Raw genomic sequence first — 20,834 nt, forward strand, 5'->3', positions numbered from 1 at the left:
AAACAACTACAAGACAAAAATTTTTCTAATGGAAACAGGAACATGGGAACAGAAAGCTAAGTCAAGTGCAGGTCATTCAGAATCCTTGAAGGACAATTTGCTCTAACACTCTTGTCCTGTACAGGTGAGGCCTGATTCACTAGTAGTTTGTCAACAATTTCCCAAGGTAGATCACCAGATCCGTACTACCCACCTCTGACGAGATAAAAAGAACAAACGCTACAGCAATTTCTGTAGTAAAATCATGTCAATGAAAATAAAGGTGAACTCATTTGCTCTTTTTGAGAACTCAGCTCTCTCAGGACCTAACCTAACCATAGAGACATCTAAGACTAAGCAGTGTGAGCCAATACATCTCTGGAAGAAACGTTCCATTTCAGCAAGAGATAATTCAGCTTGCCCTGTCAATCAGGAATGATTATTTATCTGCCCTTTTAGAAGTTTCCATGACCAGGGAACAGAAGAAAAATTTGTGAACCCCAACTTGACTTGGGAATTCTAGGATAGAACCATCACAAACTTTAGCCTTGCCTGCAACCTCTGTTCTCTTAATCATTAAAAAAAACCAACAAACAAACAAAAACAAAAACAAACAAAAACCAACTCAACAAAACAACATTAAAACAGAAGTGGGCTAATATATTGGTTTCCATGGGCCACTGCCTTGCTTTGCCAAGCAAGGGACTGGCATACCTCATAGTGTGATCTAACCACATTATCCTGCACAGAATACAGGTCTGGGTTTGTTGAACTCAGCTGTATTTAGACAAGGTCTCTATTCTCTTTCCAACTGTTCTTACCTTTACATCTGTGTAGTTGAAAGTATTATACCTCAAATTAACCGTCTGACTCTTAATTAAGAAAAGCATATTTCACAAATTATTTTAGATAGAAACAGTATAATCACAGAAATCTTATTAGAATTTATGCTGTAGAATTCACTATACCACTAGCTCCATAAGAGCTGGGACCCAGATCTGTTTTGATCACCACTGTATAGCCAGAACTTACCATAGGACCTCACATGTAGTGGTTGCTTAATAAAAAGTTGTAAATAGATGGATGAGTGGGTGGATGAATGGATGGATAAATGGAAGAATTTATTATATTGATGGATGATTCATTGAAAAAATGAATGATGAATTAATAAATCTCTACTTCCGGAACCATTTAAGAATATAATTATCATATGCTTGAAGTCATTTTTAAAAATTCTTTATAAAGGCAAGGGGTAAAATGGTACTGGGAGCAAAGTAGGTGACTTAGAAAGTTCCATGATTATTTGATAATTCTTGGAGCACTATGGTAAAAAAAAATACTATATAAACATTGAGTATTATTATTAATTTGAAATTTCACTGAGCTATTCTTTATATAAGACTTGGTAAGCACTGTCCTTACTTTGTAAGAAGGGAAAAAAGGTTATAAAAATAATTAGTATTCCTGGTCTGAAAGAGATTACTTTCAAAGTTACTTGTTTTGGCCTTGTCATCATTGTCTAAATACCACTTAGCTTTTAGCAATATTGAACTTTAAGTGGTAAATTATTTCATTAATTTTCATAAGATGCATGTTCTCTTCAGTTCATCATATACTTAAAGGATTTAGAAATGTTAATATTTTCCAATTCTGTATAAAACTGTACTTTCAAAGGAGCCTGATGAACTTGATATAATCATTATAATACCATCTGGGTCAGTAAGTCTGAGAATGGATACAACCTGCAAATCTTATTGATGGTGGTATTGATGCAAGAGAGGTCAGATAACTTGCCTCCAGCCCAAACTTGAATATCCTGATTTCATTTAGGAATTGGTTGTCAAAGAAGGTTGAAGTCCTGAGCTCTACAGAGAAGTGGTGTTTTTCCCCTTCCCAAGTGTCATTCTATGTGGCTCACTTATATCAGGAGGGTTCTGTGTTACTATTAATTCTGAATACCTATTCCTTACTTACCCCAGGGAGATTGCCATAGAAATATTAGTAGGTGCATCAGAAAAATAGCCCCTAAATTTGGGGGTAAGAATTGCAGTTGGAGATGTGGGGAATAGAGAGAGGCAGAAAGAACAAGAGGCATGGGGGACCCCAACCAAATACTTGAGGGCTGCTATCTTGGTTTGGGCTTCCGCCAAAGCAGATCCTGCAATATAGATTTGAATGTGAGATATTGTGGTTTATAAGAAATATATATTTGGTCACTCAGATGACCAAAATATATTTCTCATATATGTTTGGTGTTTGTCCACGGTTCCTGGCTCACAGCTCCCCAAAGCCTTGGAATTTCCTGAGTGATAAGAGCAATGGGAGCATCCTTTTTTTTATAATATTTGGTTTCCTGTCTTCAGTTTCTGAAATTGCTTCAGAGCCATAAAGCTGAAATGGGTGTCTTGTTATTCATAACAAGCCCCTTTCCACAACAACTGAGTTTATGTTAATGAGATGACTTTTGGAAAGTACCAAAGGTTTGGGGTCTGGTTGCCAGGGGAACCAACCATTAATAGAGGGTTGGAACTTTCAGTTCTGCTCCCTGATTTCTGGGGAGGGGAGAGGGGCTAGAGACTGAATCAATCACCAATGGCCAATGATTTTATCAATCATACCTATGTAATGAAGCCTCCATAAAAACCCAAAAGGAGTGGGTTCAGAGATCTTCCAGGTTGGTGAACCAGAGCCCTTCCACATGCCAGCATTCCAGGCCCAAACTCCATGGGGACAGAAGCTTCTTTGTTCGGGACCTCACCCTATGTATCTCTTCATCTGACTGTTGATTCATATCCTGTAGTATCCTTCGTAATAAATCCATAATTTAGTGAGTAAAAAGGTTTCCTGAGTTCTATGAGCCGCTCCCACAAATTAATCAAGGGGGTCATGGGAAACTGATTTATAGCCAGTAGGTCAAAAACACAGGTAACAACCTAGACTTTCAATTGGCATCTGAAGTGGGGGCAGTCTTACGGGACTGAGCCCTTAACCTGTGGAACCTGATGCTATCTCTGATAGGTAGGTACTATCAGAATTGAGTTAAATTGTAGCACACCCCAGCTGGTACCAGAGCATTGCTTGGTGGTATGGGGAGACCTCCACATACACACATTGAAACTGATACCAGAATTTTAGTGTGCAGGTAGCCTAGTTATGAGGCACACCCAGAAACCAATAGGAGAGCAGAGGAGTGAGAAGGGAGAGAATGAAAAGCCAATAAAGGGTACTTTTCATGCTTGCTACCACTATGGGCAATGGAACTCAATCCCATGGGGAAACTGGGAGACAGTATAGAACACACCTCAGAGTTATTCCACCTATGGGGATAGGAAGCTGGGATATTAGCCACCAACTCCCCCACCATCATTGATAGAGAGTCACTCCAGGGTCACTAACATTCCTGCACTTCCAGTTTGCCCTGCTCATGGGCTGAACGTACTCCCACAGCTAGAGAATAAAGCACCCTGAGACAGAGTTCGAGGTTTCTGAGCAAGCAGCCTTCAGTGTACAGAGGTGAAAGCTAGGGGGATATGGGCACCAACAGTGTCTGCTATAACTTCTTTGGAGGTACTCATCAGACCCCCTCAATACTGTTCTTGACTGTGCTTCCTACCATAAAGGCTTGGCTAACTGACTAGCTCTCTCAGATGATGAGTGAATTGATGATGAAGTGTTAATGAGTTATGTGATTACACTTACTACTTCTAGATAACAATTGATTGTAACATAGTCTTTAACTTCATTCACCAGGGCTGAGACTTTCAGGCACTGTATCAGCTCTAGATTGAAGGAGACTTTTAATATCCTAACAAGTAGTTTCAGCAAGCAGGCCCTATTTGAAATTACCAAGATACCTAATGATCTCCTATGTAGGTCCTGTTGGTTATGCCCAATGACTGCGACTTGCATCCAGTCTTAGGTCATGGCCAACACTGACTGAACGGCCCCAGGCTTTGGTCTAAGAGTTTTACTTGTACTGACTCATTAAGTTTTCACAATGACACCATGATGTTGCTATAATTATCCTCATTTTATAGATTTGATACAGAGCTTGATAACTTGTATAAGGTCACACAGCTAGAAAGCTGTAGAGCATGGATTCAGTCTCAGATTATCTGACTCCAGAGCCCACTTGTCCTATAAACTCCTTCCTTGGGATCTGGCAAGTACAAACTCATGCTCTGATATGCAGCTTTCTTCACTACCAAGCATGAGTCACAACTCCCCCTAAGGAGTTTCCTTCAGCCAATTATGCTATTTTATTATTTTTTTTAACATCTTTATTGGAGTATAATTGCTTTACAATGTTGTGTTAGTTTCTGCTGTATAACAAAGTGAATCAGCTATACATATACATATATCCCCATATCCCCTCTCTCTTGCGTCTCCCTCCCATCCTCCCTGTCCCACCCCTCTAGGTGGTCACAAAGCACCGAGCTGATCTCCCCGAGATGCATATGCTAACTATTTTAAAGTCACACACTCCCCTCCCCACCAACACACACTTTACTAGCCCCTTTCCCCTTGTACTGGAAGAACTGAAAATTCCACATAGCAGTAGAATGTTGCTCCAGAGAATTAGTGTAGCAATTATAGGGAGTTCAGACTAAGACCAAAGAAACAAATCAAGGTCCTACCCACTCCAGATGCAGTGTGGAGGAAAGGGCACTGAACTCTGGAAACTGGCAAAATATGGGCTCTGATCCCAACTCCTCCATGAGCTCTGCAACCTTGACCAAGTCACTTCATCTCTCTGGGCTTTCATTTTTTCATCTGCCACAAATGATTTGGACTAGAAAAGCTATAAGGTTCTAATAGCCCCAAAAACCCATGACCCTAGATTCAAAAATGTTTCTTGATTACTATGCGACATGGGGGCAATATTTTATGTTCCTCATTATTGAGCAATTGCCACAGTCCTGCTGTTGGACTTCCCTCCTTTTCAGATGCCACATCGTTTCCAAGCCACAGCCACAGATGGCTGGTGGGTATCAGTATCACAGACCAAGTGGAAGAAGCAGAAGCCTAAAGAGCAAGTCAGCGACCACACGAGGCTCCTCACTCCAGTCTCAGTTTCACAGGTTTGGCAGCCCCCAATTTTTCTTACATTAGGGGAGCACATGGAAAGAGTATCTCTGCAAAGTCATTTTTGTTTTTATAATAATATTTGTTGGTGTCTGAGGAAACGGGAACCAGATGACAGATCCTAAAGATGGTCAAACCAAGCCTAAATGAACTTAGAAAGTAAACCTTATGTTAAGTAGGTTGTCATTTTTGGTTATTAACCTTTTATTACGAAAACTTTCAAACACATGCAAAAGTAGAGAGAATGCTATAATGAGTCCCTGGGAACCCATCACCCAGCTTCAACAATTTTCAATGCATGGCTAATCTTATGTCATGTCCATCCTATTCAGTCTCCCCAACTCTGGAATATTTTGAAGCAAATCCACGTCTATATCATGCCACCTATAAATATTTCAATATGTATCTCTAAAAGACAAGGTCTCTTTTTAAAAGGGTAACTATTATTGTGGTTTTTAAAACTTTTTAATTAGAATATTTTAAAATTTAACATTAATTCATTAATATCAAACAATATCCAGTCAATGCTCAAGTTTCACCAATTGTCTAGTTTTTTAAACAAGTAACTTATTCAAGTCAGTATCCAAATAGGGTCCATATATTGAAATTGATTAATATGTCTTCAGTCTCTTTAAATATATAGTTTTCCTGCCATCACTTTTTTTCCCTTGTAATTTAGTTGTTGAAGAAACTGGGCCATTTTTCCAATACAGTTTCCCAGAGTGGCTTTTGATTATTGCATTTCCATAGTGTCATTTAACATGTTCCTCTCTCCATTCTATTTTCTATGAACTGGTAGTAAGATCTAGAGGCTTGATCAGATTGAGGTTCAGTTTCTATTTCTGTTAGGAACACAAAATACCCGTCTGTCTTTCTTGTTGTGATGTTAGCAGTTATTGATCTTTGCCTATATCCATTCATTCACTAGAGTGTTCCTGGCTAGTCATCATTTCTAGGCCTTTTCGGTGGACACAGACAGGAAAGGAATTTGTTTGCTTGTTTGTTTTAAGAAAACACATAACCAGTTCACACTAATACTTACTACTTGAACTCAGGTCCACAGGGTATGTACTTAAGCTCATTCTTGCAGTCATAGCTCCTTTTTCTCATGCTGAAATCCCAGTTCTCAACGATAAAAAACACACTCATTTGCTCTTTCGCAAAATACACACATAAGGACAATATCAACAATATCACCAAAAATATCGTTACTAAAAACAGTTTAAGGGTTTTTTGGTTTTGTTTTGGAGAGGTGTGTTTATTTTGCAGGGCTTTTTTTCCTTTAGGGTATATCTCACTAAGAATTTACTGGCAAAATCCTGTATTATACAGACACTTAGAAGAGTTTTTATTTGTGTGGTTATGCAACCAACTTGATACACAGGTTTATTTGTTTCTTAATGCTTTCAATTTTTAGAAATTAGTTTTTTAATTGAACTTTGTTTTCAATTATGTGAAACATTTTTGTGGTTTCAAAGTCAAATCTACAAAACAAGAAATATTCAGGGAAGTGTAGCTTTGATCAGAGTCTTATTCCTTTCCTTTCTAATAGGTAACTATGTTCTTATTAAAACTTCTATTTTTATATGATAGCATACTTTACATGCTTCACTCCCTTTGCTTTTAAGTTAACACTGTATTCTAAAGATTACACCATAGCATTATACAGAAATATTCCTCACCTCTTTTACAGCTACATGGTACAGCATTGTATAGATATACCAATAATTTATTCAACCAGTCATCTACTGATGGACATTTAGATTATTTCTAATCTTTTTCAATTCCAAATAATGCTGCAATAAATAGGATGTCTCTCTTTACTGTTTGTTTGTTTGTTTTTTTCTTGTAAGATTCACACATAGAGAGTTGAGGGAGAAATTCTCCTTGCCTCTATCCTCAACCCTCTGTATCTCCCTTATCTTGGTGTCCCTGAGGCCTGGTACAGAGTCTGACACATAGTAGATGCTCAATGAATGTTTGCTGAGTAAAAAGCACAATCATTCATGTGTAAAATCTACAAATATACCAGTTAATTTCATGAATAAAAATTGGGAAATGTTGGTGAGGCAAGCACAAATCCTATAGGTTAGTGAATATTTTACACACTCAAAGACTCTTTATCTTAAAGTACTGTGAATTTAAAAACGTCTCCTAGCTACTTCATCATGAGGATGTATTTTTTAAAAGATACTCTCAGTGAATCATAGAATCTTGGGTTTACCTTCTGGGCCAATTTTTGACCAAGAGGTTGGAGATGTTGGTAACCAGTGTGGAAGAGAAGAGTCCGGCTCCTAGGTAGTTGTACATGTATACAGCAGGCACCACCAAAATGTTAATGACGATGTGGTTCTCTCATTATACTGTTACTATTTAATAGCTCTTTAATTATTTTATCGTGCTATAATTCATTTGTTTCTGCGTTCCCTGCTAGAATGTAAGTTCTTTGTGGGCAGAGATCATATCCATGTCTGTCTTGCTCTGAATTTTATCCTCAGTGCCACACACTGACCCTGACGCGTGGTAGGTTTTCAGTCAACATTTGCTGAATAAGTAAATGAATCCAAGGTTTTAACAGGAAATACCTCTGTTCGGTGCAAACCAAAAATTCCTGGTAGCAAACTTGATTTTAACCTTCGTCTTTAGCTGTCTTCCTCTGACACTGCTCCAATGAGAAAAGAGAAGATGCCACCTCATTGCTGGCACATGGAGGAGGAAGTCCAGGTTTCCCACTTAGCCTTCACTGATGCCTGAGCAAGGGAGCCCTTCATTACTGCTGGGCAGAGGGGGCAGTTCTGGCTTCCCACTAGGCCTCCACTGGTATGTGTCTGACTGGGAGGGTTAGGAGTACCTCATTACTGCCCCCCACATACCCTCTACTGATAGCACGTGGGCACAGGCGGCTCATTACCTCTCAGTGGGAATGAAGTGTCAGCTCCCTACTCAGCTTTCTCTGTCGTCACCCCAGTGGGGAGACTTGAGAAAACTTATTACAAACCAGATTCCCACCTGGTTTCTGCCGGCATGGCAGGGGCCCCAGAGGTTTTTCTGTGGCGGTTGGCTGGAGTAGAGTAGTTATTGTCTAAGAGTTTTCTGTCTTTCTAGGCTGCTCCTTTCCCAGCCGTTTGACTAGAGAGAGCAGGCTTTTGTTGGGGCTTTTTTGTCTGCACACATTGGTATTTCCAGGTTGCCAGCTTCCTCAGCTATAAGTCTGGGGTATGAAAGGCAGAAAGCAAACCTGAAGAACTCACCCCTGAGTTCTTTGGATCCCCAGGTCCTACCAGTCTGCCTTCTTTTCTCCAACTTTCAGACTCTTTTTATGCTTATTTTTTATATAATATCCAAGAAGTAATAGGATAAAGTATATACTGTGTCTTCCCAGAAGTGGAATTATGGCATTGCACTTTTTTATTCCCTCTTTTTTAACACTGATGTGTTAGGCAGTGTTTTATCACTGTGACATTGTACGTATTCTCATCCATTTATTTGTTAATTCAGTGAGAATTTATTGAGCTCTTACCACATGTTCAACACTGAATCAGTCCCTGAAGTTACAAGGATGAACAAGATCTCACTTTCACAGTCCAATAGAGGAGACAAAACAAAGTAATGCAGACTATAATAGGTACCTGTACAAAGTGCTATAGGAGACCCAGGAGAAAGCAATTCATTGGAATGGGGTGCAGGTGAGGGTGGAGTAGATTTAAGGAAGACTCCACAGAAGAAGCTATTGAACTAGATTAAAGAATGAGTAGGAGCTTTCAAGATGGATAAGAGGGAAAAGTCATTACAGGCAAAATAAACGGCATGAACAAAGGCACAGAGGCATGAAAGTGAAGGGAACAGCAAGTAGCTCCATGTGGGAGGAGCATGGGATAGGAGGAAAAGGTGATAAGAGTGGAAAATAGGTGTGAGGCAGAGCATAGACCATGTCACAAAAGGCCAGAGCCACAGTTTTTCTCAAGCAAAACTTATGCAGGCTGCACTACATGGATGGCAAAACACACTTCCCCTTCAGATGTGGCAGAACTGAGTCTCCTCCCATACTTGCTTGTTATGAATTACTCTCTTTATCCAGCCAAAGCACGTTTCCATCAACAGTTTGTCAATTCCAGTTTCCCCAGGCATTGCCACAATCATATCCCAAAGAGAGAGGACTGCTGTGTGTCTCTCAACCAATTAGTGGTCCATTTGTGTCTGCCAGCAAGTTAAAGCCTCAGAAACAATTTCCCATGAAGTTTATTTATGTCGCTGCTGCCCTAAAAACAAAAGATCAAGAAAGTAAGAAAATAAGGATATTAAGGCTGGAAGGAAGACCTTAAATGAAGCCTCCAAACTTAATTTTATTCCTAGTGGGAGGCCCACATATAAAAGAAGTGGGCCTGAAACTGATGGGCTTTGGCTGGAACAGCATGTTCATCTGACAGGCTACAGAAGCAGCAGCTGTAATCAAGGGGGAGGATATGGCCCTCCAACAACAATCAACATTGCTGTTGGGGACTCTCCTGGACTGGCTGTCCCCTACTGTGGCCTGTTTCATGACCCTTTGACCTTAAGGCAGGACCACAAACTTCACTCCTATTAGATCAAGTTTACTGCCCATGCTTTGAGGGGGAAAAACAAAAACAAAACAGAACAGAACTTACAAAAAGTTTTCCCAGAGCTTTAAGCTCAACTTCTAACTTATGACAATAGATATATAATATATGTAGTTGAGTGTCCAAGCTCATAATTTAGAAGACTCAAGGTAAGGAAAATATATTGTATTTATCCATATTTTTGCTTGCTATGTTCTTTCTTCCATCTTGATGTTCCAAGATTCCTTCTTTTATCATTTCCTTTCTCTTAAGAGACCTTCCTCTAGACATTCTTTTAGAGTGGATCAACAGAGAACAAACTCTTAGTTTTTCTTCATCTGAAAATGTCTTGATTTCTTCTTCATTCATGAAAGATATTTTCACTGGATATAGGATTCTGGGTTGACAATTTTTCTTTTTTTCAGCATTTGAAAAATGTTGTGTGACCTCCATGGTTTCTGATGAGAAATCATCTGTCATTTAAATTGTTTTTTCCCCTAAAGGTAAGGTGTCAGTTCTCGCTCACTGTTTTCAAGATTTTTGCTTTGTCTGTAGTTTTAGAAGTTTGACTATGATGTGTCTTGGTGTGGACTTGTTTGGATTTATCCTGCTTAGGATTTACTCAGCTTTAGATTTATGTCTTTTGGCAAATTTGGGAAGCATTCAAGCCATTATTTCTTTGAGTACTTTTTCAGGCCCACTTTCTCCTTTCTCCAGAACTCCTATGACATGAATGTTAGATCTTTCATTATGGTTCCACAGGTTCTTCAGGCTCTGTTCTTTCTTTTTTTTTCCAGGTGATTTTCTCTCTACTGTTCATATTGGGCAATTTCTATTGTGCCATATTTTAGTTCACTAATTCTTCCTCTGTCTCAGACGTGGGGAGGGGAACACTGGCCCTTTCTCCAGGGCAGCAGGCTGGGGTCTAAGTGGAGACCAAGGCAGAAGATCCTGGGCCTGTGGGTCCCAAGGGAAGCCACACCCAGTAGCCAGTTGATAAGCACTCTTCATGTTATAATTCCTTTTTCTTACCCTTGAGTCATCAATAATATCTTTTTAAAAGATACAGCCTGGCCAAGCAGTTCTATGAGGAATTAAGGGAAAGGATATGTTTACGTGTGGCCCAGAGAAATAAAAGGGCAGCAACAGGAGGAGTTGGGGGGGGACATCCAGAACTACAGGCACAGTGGCTAGAGGCTTAGCAAAGAGGCAGTCTGCCCCCAGATGACTGCAAAGACACAGATGTAGTGGGACATGATGAGGTGACACCTGCCAGCCAATCCCCCAGAACCTTGAAAAGAAGTGGAGGTCCTGCTCTCACCAAGTGGGAACATTCACCCAGTAGCAGATTTAATATAATCTCCTTTATATACTCAAACAAGTGAGACCGAAGAGTTATTTGGTCCGCACCCATTGTATAGATGAGTAAACTTAAACTTAGGGGTGATAACAGCAATAACAGCCAATAGTAATAGCCAGTAAATAACAGAGCTGGCATTTGCACCATGTTGGACTGACCTCAAAATCTATACTATGTTTACTAAAGGAGAAGGGGGGCATTCTGAAAAAATGTGTGGAGGACTAGGCAGATTTAGTCAGACACCATGAATACTATGAGAGGAAACTTTAGAAACTGAACACTCCAATGGTGCTACCTGTTAAGAAGATACTGGAAGCCTGCAAGTGGAGACCCAGAGAACTGGGAAGAGGCAGAAGTATCTTTTGCCAGGGAGTGACTGGCCAAGTGACCAAGACAGAGCTAAGTCATGTGATCACTAAACATGGGCAGTCACACACGTTGCTTCAAAAATGATGATAGTCCATTACGCAGCATCCACTGAATGCACTCAAAGTTCACAATTCTAGAGGAAAAACTGAAAAAGTAAAAAGCACAGTGTCCAGCAAGACTGCTGCTTGGCAAGTGAACCCACAAGACTTTTGATGGCCACGTCTCTCAGCCTAACCTAAAACTGGCCATGGGCCACAGCTTCAATGTAGAGAGAAAACTTCTTTGAGCCAGTCAGTGCCAGTTAGACTGTGCCAGCGTCCCAGGTACACCACTTCCTGTGTGTCTCAGTGTGCTGGTCTGCCTGCAGAGGAGGAAAGAGACCCTACCAAATGCTGGGGTGATGCCTCAATCTTTGAGATGACCCCCAGGTCTCACTGAAAGTGTGAAGTAAGTGCAATGCCCTTGAAAGCACTGAGGCAGTGGTGTACTGGTAAATGGTTAGCAACAGGCTGGCCCTTAAGGGGAAAAGCCCTAATTTATAGTGTTTGCCAATTTCTGTGGTATAAATACTCCACCATAGCCAATTTCAAACAACCAATGTGACATCACTGAACATGGAGTTGGGAAGAGATGCACAGTAGTCCATCATTATATAGCACAGATAAGACTGAAATAAAATATCTCAAAAGCACAGATATTAATAGAACATCGTAAAATGATTAAGTGATGAGTTTAGAGTATTACCTTTATTTTATACAATTTATTTAATTGCAAGTTTATCTAATTTAATTTTTAATATTGACTGTGTTTAACAACTGGCTTGCAAATTTCCTGAAAATTTAACAATTGGCTCTTGTGAGCTGTTATAAGCCAGAACCAGTATCCTACTGAACCAGTGTTTCCTTTTATGGATAAATATTGACTGAAAGGTGAACTTGTAAAAGGATGGGCGTTTTACAAAGAGGTAAAATATCCAAGGAGGTAAGGTTTTTGTTTTTGTTTTTGTTTTTTACTGATGCTATGTCAGAATAGGTTTGTTATATCGTTTTACTTAATGCTTTGTCAGATTGTGACTTCTCTTCTCTATTGAGCCCTCTACAGAATATATCAAAGGCCTAACCCAGTCTTCCATATGCTTCCATTATAATAAAATATAATAGGTGCCATCTTTACAGTTTTATCTGTCTCAAAGACAACATGAATGGGGGACAGAAGGTGGATGGGGGAAGATTGTAGCTAAAGAAGATAAACTGGTGGTTTAACACCACTTCACTGCCAACAAACTCTATATTAAATTTAATGCTGCTCCCAAGATCAAAGAGGCAGACGGACACATGTAGAAATCAGCAGGATGCGCTGGAGCAATTAAAGATCAAAGATATGGATAATCCCTGCCCTTGAGGATTTTTGTTCAGGGGTGTGTCCCCAGTGCCCAACACAGTACCAAGCAGATACACAATGGTATCTGGTGCTCACTCACTGGCCATTGGTTCTCCCATCCTTCAGAAGCAAGCTCAGTGCTCCAATGCAGACAGACCTATCTAAAGAAGGAATTGCCAAGCAATATGAACATACCCTATGGGAATTCAGTGCCTTGCTGCATTGTCCAGAGTTCTAAGGAAGAGCTTCTTAGGAATATTTATATTGCTGGAAGAGTTACAGGAGTTTATAAATTGTAGACCTCACCTCCAAACCTCCATGAATTATTAAGGAAAATCAATTTACTACCACCTGTTTTGTAACAACCAAATACCACACTAAGGTCAGTTTCTCCTTAAATTGATAATGGCCTCACTTATGATGGGTTCAGCTTCTCTGAGAAAATCTTCAGATTGGTTTGTAGGATTCTTGGCCACCAACTAAATCTAGCCTTCATCTGGCCCCAAAGCTTTAGGGGAAATTGTATTTCTCATCAGAAGTTACCTCCTCAGAGTCTGCCTTTTTCCCCTGGACAGGACCCCCTTCCTTGAGCTCCTGGCTATAAATTTCATCTGATTTAAAAAATTTTAGTGAGTCTGTGGTGGAACATTTAAACTGCCAGTAGGACTCAAAAAATTAAAAACAACTCTTTGACCACATACTTTTCATGTTCCGCATAAATCCTCACTTAAGACATACAGAGTATGCAACTTATGGCAAATCATGTTCTCACTTAACTAGAAGTAATTTGCCCAGGAGTCTTTAAATCATCTTCTTTCTTGACACTCATGAAAGTAATATTTGGAAATAGGGAATTCAAAGAATGGCCGATCAAACAAAACGTTAAATATTTCCCATTAGAAAGGTATAGACTTGACGGGGTGAAATTTCACAAATGAGACTCTCAGCACAAAAAGAAAAGGCAATAAATATTTCTCTACATATGTAAAGCAAGGAAAATAGAACTTCAAGTTCCACTCACCTTTTAAGATTAAGCATAGCTGGAAACAATAATATACCCAGGAACAAGCATGAAGCCATCTTTCCAAGGTGGGACATTGGAGGAATCTGAACCATTAAAGATAACCTAAGACATCTGTGAAAGACACAGGTTGTATTCTAAGGATAATAGAGACAAGACATTTTCAAATGTTGTATATAGCAGGATGATCAAAACCTTGAAATGTTCAAGGAAATTCATTTTTATTACATATGTAAATAACTTAACAAGGAAAACACACATAGAATACGTCCACCAAAAAGAAACCCTGTTTATATAAATTTATAACCAGTTCTAAAGGTTATTTTCACACGAGCATAATTATAATCTAGTTATAGTCTTTTCACATATCACTATTTTATAAACTGTTTATCATGTAACAACAAAGTCCACCTGGTCATCCATCATTGTAATGACTGTCATAGGCTGGGTTCCTCCAGAAGCAGATGCTGAGACAGATGTGAATGCAAATAGCTTCTTTAGGTGATTCCAGAAGCACTCAGAAAACCAAGGAAGTGAGACAGGGAAGAATGCCAATGAGCAGGCTATCACCGTGGGCAACCAGGGCTCAATCCCCATTGGGGACCTTTGGAGGACAGTGTGGAACAAGCCTCAGAGTTAGCCCAACCAAGGAGGGAAGCAGTTGGGATATTTCTACACCAACCGCCATCAGTCATGGGTTGAGAACAGTTTCCAGGGGGTGTTAATTCCCCAACACCTCCAGGCTGCCCTGTTCATAGGCTGAGAGGGCTCCAACAGCTAGAGAAACCTCACAGGCAAAGATCTGTAGATGCCTGCGGTTGGAAGTTTTTGGTTAGAGAACATGAATAGGAAGTCCTGCAGGGCCCAAGAGCATCAGACACAGTAACTATGTGATATCTCATCACATTTCTATGCCATTGTTTTTCTATTTGCTTTGAGAAATACAGATTCAATTGTCCAAGTTTCAGAAGGAAGTCAGTCAGTGTAACATCCATGTGAAACTTAGAATAGGTACCTGGGGAAAGAGATGCATTAAATTGTTTTGTAATCAATGCTGTGGAAAGCTAAGTAAATTATAATTATTCAAAAGGCATTCATTCACTTCACCTCCATTATGATAGCTAACATAAAAAAACAGAAAGTAGCAAGTGTTGATAAGGATATGGAGAAATTGGAACACTTGTGCATTGCTGGTGGGAATGTAAAATGCAGTTGCTATGGAAAACAGTATAGCAGTTCCTCAAAAAATTAAAAATAGAATTATCCATGTGATCCAGCAATTCCACTTCTGGGTATATACCCAAAATAATTGAAAGCAGGGACTCAAACAGATATTTATACACCCATGTTCACAACAGCCCAAGTGTCCATCAATGGATGAATAGGGAAACAAAATGTGGTATGTACATATAAAGGAATATTATCCAGCCTTATAAAAGAAGGAAATTCTGACACAAGCTACAACATGGATAAACCTTGAAAACATTATGCGAAGTGAAATAAGCGAGTCGCAAAAGAATAAATTCTGTGTGGTTCAACTTATATGGGGTACCTAGAGTAGTCACATTCATAGAAACAGAAAGCAGACCAGTGGTTTCCAGAGACCGGGGGAGGGAGGAATGGGGAGTTACTATTTAATGGGTACAGCGTTTCAGTCTGGGAAGATGGAAAAAGTTCTGAAGATGGTTGTTACTGAAGGTTGCACAACAATGTGAACATACTTAGTACCACTGAACTGAACACTTAAAAATGGTTATAATGGTAAATGTTATTTTATGTATATTTTACCATGATTTTTTTAAATCCTGCAAAATTTTTTAATTTTTTAAAAATAAAAGAGTGAACTACTATTCTATGCATCAATATGGATGAATTTTTCAAAGATGTTCATTAATTTTCTCAACATCTTCCAAGCTGTATATACTTAGTTTCTGGAAATTAACATCTAGAGCCTGTGAAAATATTTTAGCAAAAGCCACTCCAGGGCCCTCTGATGTTCTTCCCATCCTTACTCTAAATGTGTACACACAAAAGGTCTTCCTCATGCCAGAATAAAGGCAGTGCTAGATCCAAAAAATGGAATGCTTTCACTTCAGCTCTTTCTCCAAGATACAGTTCACTTACAGTTGTGTGTTTCTAGGGTTTGTGCAAAGGAGCCAACTCACGAAACCAGGAGCTTTCAATACTCAGGAAGAGTTGGCAGCAGGGAACTACCAGCGGTGTCTGTGTGGAGAGCTGATTTGCCTGCCCCCTTTAGAATGGTTGTCAGAATCTGCTTAGGAAGCCATCAAGGAAGACAGTTTTCAAGTTAGTCTTTTGGCAGGATTCTCTCCTTGGCAGGATCCTAAAGACTCCAGGATGGAGGTAGCTTTTGTCCCTAACTCCTTTCTCTTTAGCACTAATTGAGGCAAGATGTGAGCCTGATACTGTCTTCCATATGATAGCTTGTTCTCAAAGGTGTAGGGGGTGGATGAGACAAAAGCCTCCAAATCGCTTTAAGTAACCTCAAGCTCCCACCAAACTGAATTGCTTGCTGTGCCCCAAACACTTTCCCACATCCCTGCATGTGTGCACGAGTCTCCCTTCAGAGGAAAGAGACACTTCTGCCCTCTCTCCCCAACCTCTGTACATCCAAATCCAATCCTGTCCTCCACGATCCCTTGCCCAATGGCTAATTAGAGGTAATTTCTTCCTCTTCCAGAATCCCATAATACCTTAGCAGTTCTCAGGTTTTTGCATTTGGCATTTTCTACCTTGTATTTTACATATTGATATTTCTATCTTATCTCCCTTACTAGACTCTAACTTCCTTTAAGACAAGGTCCCTATCTGATTTACCTTAGTACCCATCCCACACAGAATGTTAGTTCACCATGTTTCCCATAATAGGAAGTCAGTAAATATCTCACAAATGAATGAGTAAACCAATGAATGAATGCAAGCATGAAATCCTACAAGAAAAGCCCACCAAGTCTGGGAAAAGCTGTGCCACCAACCATTTGTTTTTCAAATGCCCATGTTTCTGGCCGTGCCCTGCCCCTCCACACCTCTGCAAGAAATACAGGCTATAATGGGAAGACATGTCATCATCTTCAAACCCCTGTCTCTACCCCTTGAGCCTCTGAAGCACCAGACAAGCAATAATTCCCATGGCCCTCTCTGCACACCCCCATCCCCATGCCTTACTGTCACTTCAAATCTGAGAGCCCAGATTCCTCCAGTTAAGGAGCCTGAGTATAGACCACAATTTTCCAGCTCTTCCCTGGAGCCCTATAGTTCCAAGAAGGTGAAGGGGCCATGAGGAAGATACTGGGATGGCAAGCTCTTGGGACCCACACACATACACATATACTCACATTGTGCTTCGGCAAGAGCAGCTCTGGTTTTCATCTATTTTATATTTTAGTTTTCCACAGAAGATTTCATGGAGAGTAGAAGCTTCCCTGCTAAAAAATAAGATATCTGAAAAGCACTGGTGTAGCCCATGTATCTGGACTATGATCTCTAGGAGGGCAAGAGGTCAGAACTGTACCATTCATTACCCCCTCATACCTGGCACAGTGCCGTAAACTTAATTAGGAAGCACCTTGGTGGCACCAGGCAAGAAGTGCCAATAACCCGAGTCCTGGTCCCAGCTCTAGTATGAGCCAGTTGGGTAAGCCCCTTCTCTGAGCTTCAGTTTCCTCATTTTCAAAACAAGGGGATGGCACAAAGAGAGGACACTCAAACTTACAGGGAAGGCACAGGATATGCAGGACACTAAGTAACAGAGACTGCAGGATCCCCGACATCTCCCAAAGACATTTCAAACTTGGCTTTGAGGGCTGAGGCCTGAGTCGCTGCAGCACCTTACCCACTGGCAGACTGGCAATGCCAGCTCCTAGTTAAAAGGGCCAATGTCGTGGGGCCAGGTGGCCCCATTTATTCGCAAGTGTGGGCTCCGGCTCGGCAGCCTGACTCCAAAGTACCATGAGCAGGCACGGCGGTGGCTCGAGGCTGCGCGTTAGAAAATATATTTATTTTTTTATATTAAGACATTGAGTTGTACTTTGAAGTGTTTGAGAAAAGAAGAATTTACCTGTACTTTTATATACATCTATTTTTATTTCATTATTAAAATTTTCAACTGTTTTAGCCAGCTTAGGCTAAGTCATGCTGCAGTAACAAATGATCTCAAACCTTGTTGATGACACAATAAAAGTTCATTTCTTGCTCAAAAACAAAACAAAACAAAAACCAAGGGATTGGTCCAGAAGATTCTAGAACACCACTGTCCAATAGAACTTTCTAAGAGGATGGAATGTTCTATATCTGTGCTACCCAATATGGTAACCACCAACCATATGTGAATAGTGAACATCTAAAATGTGGCTATTGAGATCAAGAAACTGGATTTTAAATTTTAATCAATTTAATTTAAATTTAAACAGCTATATGTGGTTAATGGCTGCCATATTGGACAGCACAGCTCCAGAACATGATCTCCAAGAACTCTTTCAGCTCTGACATTCTAGAACTCTCTAAATAACCCTGCCTCCACCTCACCACTCCCACCACCAGGCATTGTGATTACAAATCCCTCCCACTACCACACACATACACACACACACACACACACACACACACACACACACACACACACACACACGACATTGGATTCAAAGGACTAAAGTTAGCTGTCTTCCTCAAAATGAACAGTAGGTGTCTCCCTTACCCTGAAACATCCACTGCTGCAATTACCTCAGAAGCTTCGGTGATTAAAGCAGCTGTAAGACGCAGGGATCTTAGTGAGAGGTACATGCGCAAACTGGCCAGAGCACCATAAGACAGAAGGAGAAAGGAAAACCAGATTGGAGGGACTCCATGATTCTTCTCCAACCGTGTGGCTGACAGGGTCTTGGTGCTCCAGCCGGGTGTCAGGCCTGAGCCTCTGAGGGGGGAGAGCCAAGTTCAGGACATTGGACCACCAGAGACCTCCTGACCCCATGTAATATCAATCAGCAAGAGCTCTCCCAGAGATCTCCATTTCAACGCTAAGACCCAGCTCCACTCAACAACCAGCAAGCTCCAGTGCTGAACACCCCATGCCAAACAACTAGCAAGACAGGAACACAAATCCACCCATTAGCAGAGAGGCTGCCTAAAATCATAATAAGGCCACAGACACCCCAAAACACACCACCAGATGTGGTCCTGCCCACCAGAAAGACAAGATCCAGCCTCATCCACCAGAACACAACACCAGGAAGCTGACACAACCCACTGAACCAACTTTACCCACTGGGGGCAGACACCAAAAACAATGAGTAGCTGCAGGTTCGTAGCCTGGGGGCTTCAGGCTACGAACCTGCAGCCTGTGAAAAGGAGACCCCAAACACAGTAAGTTAAGCAAAATTAGAAGACAGAGAAATATGCAGCAGATGAAGGAGCAAGGTAAAACCCCACCAGACCAAATAAATGAAGAGGAAATAGGCAGTCTACTTGAAAAAGAATTCAGAGGAATGATAGTAATGATGATCCAAAATCTTGGAAACAGTATGGAGAAAATACGAGAAACATTTAACAAGGACCTAGAGGAACTAAAATGCAAACAAACAATGATGAACAACACAATAAATGAAATTAAAAATTCTCTAGAAGGAATCAATAGCAGAATAACTGAGGCAGAAGAACGGATAAGTGACCTGGAAGATAAAATAGTGGAAATAACTACTGCAGAGCAGAATAAGAAAAAAAGAATGAAAAGAATTGAGGACAGTCTCAGAGACCTCTGGGACAACACTAAATGCACCAACATTCGAATTTTAGGGGTCCCAGAAGAGAAAAAGAAACGGGTTGAGAAAATATTTGAAGAGATTATAGTTGAAAACTTCCCTAATATGGGAAAGGAAATAGTCAATCAAGTCCAGGAAGCGCAGAGAGTCCCATACAGGATAAATCCAAGGAGAAACACGCCAAGACACATATTAATCAAACTATCAAAAATTAAATACAAAGAACAAATATAAAAAGCAGCAAGGGAAAAGCAACAAATAACATACAATGGAATCCCCATAAGGTTAATGCTGATCTTTCAGCAGAAACTCTGCTAGCCAGAAGGGAGTGGCAGGACATATTTAAAGTGATGAAAGGGAAAAACCTACAACCAAGATTACTCTACCCAGCAAGGATCTCATTCAGATTTTATTGAGAAATTAAAAGCTTTATAGACAAGCAAAAGCTAAGAGAATTCAGCACCGCCAAACCGGTTCCACAGCAAATGCTAAAGGAACTTCTCTAGGCAGGAAACACAAGAGAAGGAAAAGACCTACAATAACAAACCCAAAACAATTAGGGAAAATGGTAATAGGAACATACATATGGATAACTACCTTAAATGTAAATGGATTAAATGCTCCGACCAAAAGACATAGACTGGCTGAATGGATACAAAAGCAAGACCCGTATATATGCTGTCTACAAGAGACCCACTTCAGACCTAGGGACACATACAGACTGAAAGTGAGGGGATAGAAAAAGATATTCCATGCAAATGGAAATCAAAAGGAAGCTGGAGTAGCATTCTCACATCAGACAAAATAGACTTTAAGATAAAGACTATTACAAGAGACAAACAAGGACACTACATAATGATCAAGGGATCAATCCAAGAAGAAGATATAACAATTGTAAATATTTATGCAGCCAGCATAGGAGCACCACAATACATAAGGCAAATGCTAACCATTTAAGCCATAAAAGGGGAAATCGAGAGTAGCACAATCATAGTAGGGGACTTTAACACCCCACTTTCACCAATAGACAGATCATCCAAAATGAAAATAAATAAGGAAACACAAGCTTTAAATGATACATTAAACAAGATGGACTTAATTGATATTTATAGGACATTCCATCCAAAAACAACAGAATACACATTCTTCTCAAGTGCTCATGGAACATTCTCCAGGATAGATCATATCTTGGGTCACAAATCAAGCCTTGATAAATTTAAGAAAATTGAAATTGTATCAAGTATCTTTTCTGACCATAAGACTATAAGACTAGATATCAATTACAGGAA

At 40.2% G+C, this 20,834-nt stretch overlaps 1 non-coding gene across 1 annotated transcript; it reads right to left on the reverse strand.

Annotated features, from left to right (window-relative positions):
* Nucleotides 1–17,639: 17,639 nt before the first annotated feature.
* Nucleotides 17,640–17,773, reverse strand: LOC114235692 (small nucleolar RNA SNORA76). The gene has a single exon (XR_003621808.2). It is a non-coding gene; the product is annotated as a small nucleolar RNA SNORA76 (small nucleolar RNA).
* Nucleotides 17,774–20,834: the final 3,061 nt, after the last annotated feature.

This window comes from Balaenoptera acutorostrata, chromosome 2 (genome assembly GCF_949987535.1).
Source record: "Balaenoptera acutorostrata chromosome 2, mBalAcu1.1, whole genome shotgun sequence".
In the NCBI taxonomy this organism is placed as follows: Eukaryota; Metazoa; Chordata; class Mammalia; order Artiodactyla; family Balaenopteridae; genus Balaenoptera; species Balaenoptera acutorostrata.